The sequence below is a fragment of the Octopus bimaculoides genome, chromosome 6, assembly GCF_001194135.2.
Source record: "Octopus bimaculoides isolate UCB-OBI-ISO-001 chromosome 6, ASM119413v2, whole genome shotgun sequence".
Taxonomy (NCBI): domain Eukaryota; kingdom Metazoa; phylum Mollusca; class Cephalopoda; order Octopoda; family Octopodidae; genus Octopus; species Octopus bimaculoides.
This window is the reverse complement of record NC_068986.1, coordinates 52,833,314-52,835,813: the sequence shown is the minus strand read 5'-3', so window position 1 is coordinate 52,835,813 and position 2,500 is coordinate 52,833,314.

Sequence of the window (2,500 nt, the reverse complement as noted above, 5' to 3'; positions counted from 1 at the left end):
TATATATATATATATATATACATAGATATATATAGATATATGTATATCTATATCTCTGTCTCTCTATATGTGCATATCTTTTTCTATCTATCTAGCTACCTATATATCTAGAGAGAGAAAAAGACAGAAAAAAAGAAAGAAAGCGAGAGAGATGGTGGAGAGAGAAACAAGGCTGTATATAGCAGATGTCGTTGGTTAGTCATTATTTCTAGCAAGATAAGGTTGGCACGCGGGACAAAGTGCTTAACGGCATTTCGTCCGTCTTTATGTTCTTAGTTCAAATTCCGCTGTGGTCGACTTTGGCTTTCATACTGTCAGGGTTGATAAAATAAGTACCAGTTGTGTACTGGCGTTAACGTAATTGACTAGCTCCCTCTCCACATATTTCTGGCCCTGTACTTATAGTAGAAAGGATTATTTATAACAAGATAAGCGATCGTGTAGAAGCTCTAGCGTTGGTTCAAGCCAGTAAGATATGATTTGCAGGCGATTCGGTTTCGATTTCTAGACACTTTTCCATTGGTTTGTGATGAAGTCTAATGATACCACGAAACTGTAATGTGTAGCTTAATGTGAATTTGGGTGCTATTTCTAGTAGGTGAAGCGACTGTACTGGAAATACTTCTTAGATTTAGGAGTAAATTTGTTTGTTATTTCAAACACGCTGAGTGAATGTATAGCAAATCTCACATTGACTCACTCGAGACAGTAGAGTCTAGTCTGGGAGAAGCAAACTTGGCTATTATATATTGCAGGTGAGGCCACCATATGGGAACTCTTTCTTTGGCCTGAAATGGTAGATTTTATTTGAGATGGATTTAGCTATGTAGAGACCAATTTATTGACTCGAGAATGTGGGGGTGATATTTGAAGTAGATTTTGTTGCTATTTATAGCATACTGAGTGACTATGGAATGCCCCCCCCTCCTCCATTCGTCTGACTACGAATAGTTTTCTATAGTAAAAATATTACTTTTATATAACCAAGACCAACAGGGTGCATTGTATCAAAAGTGGGGTGGATACTTCTTGCCCTTTCCTTGAAATGTAGTGAATTATGCTTATATAATAAATAATTATTACGTGATATGTTGTGAACTGATGGGACATTTGTAAAATGTGATATGGTCTTTTTGATTAGGATGAAATGTAATTAGTGTAGGAGTTTGTAATTATATAATGTAACGAATTATATGATCTGATAATCGGTTAGCATGTAGAGTGATACGAACGTTATCACAATTCTTTCTTACATGTCAATAAGAGTGGTTTGAGAATTTAATATCAAGTTTGACGGGTTTAGATATTAACTACAACTGGACGATTATTGAAAGGAAATACTTGAGGAAATTACCATTCCCACGAGCCATTGAAGCATATTAAGTAACGATCATACATTATACTCGTTGTGTTCGAAGTAAAGGTGGAACCTCTGCATGATTGCTCAAGCCATTAGAAATAACAGATAAATCTACTTCAAATTACATATAATGGATAATGTTCATATGATTATACTTTGTCTGAAAAAAAATGGCCACGACATGAAAGTCATACACCATTGATCGTTTGTTTGAGCAAGGCCTCACCAGGGGCTAAACAACAACAACAACAACAACAGCAACCCTCGTACATTATAACGATTGCGCTAAATATGATATCGCTATCCATTACACGAATGTAAGAAATCCTTACAAAAGCAGACAGAGAATAGAATCAAATGTATATTAACTTGATTCACGGGTCCATAATTTCAATTTATTTCCTATTTTAAGCATTTAGCTTAACATACTTTGATTCGGATATGTTATGGAAATAATAAAAAGAGAACTTCGGTAGAAGGCTCATTGTTAAATAACTGCATTAAGAATGGATTAGGAATGTGTTAATATAAAATTGACAGTACAGTGTCAACGAACCGAAAGTAATTATAACTACAAGATAATTTATTCAAAGGTTTGTGGGATGCATTTTGGAATTATATTAAGCCACATTTATGTTATCATTCCGCTTGAAGCTCAAGAATCAAGGCAATGTTGTAAATTAATAGATAAGCTTATTTAAGATAACCTTTTGAGGTTTAAATCTCTAACGGTTAAATTTTGTAAGAAAACAGATCCGAAGAGAATCGTTAAGAAATATACTCCAAGTTAGTTAAATAACAATGAAGATTCCATGAAGTCACTCAGTATGCTAGAAATGACAGTCAAATCTTCCTCAGACTGTTTTTTTTTAAAAAAAGAAGCCATTGTGCATTGTCGATCAGACTATATTGAATAATGTACCCTTGAGTATACTATCACTGAAAATACGAAATAATGATAGGTTGGTTATGACAGGAGGCTTTTGATCAATCGAGATCTTGCTATATTTTGAAACAAAAAACAAAAAGAAAAGAAAAAAGAAAGCTTCACTGTGTTGGTCGACAGCTAGAACTCTTCAAACATGTCAGACCGTTGAGCCCAGTGATGGGGGACAAACACACACAAGCATGTAAATATAT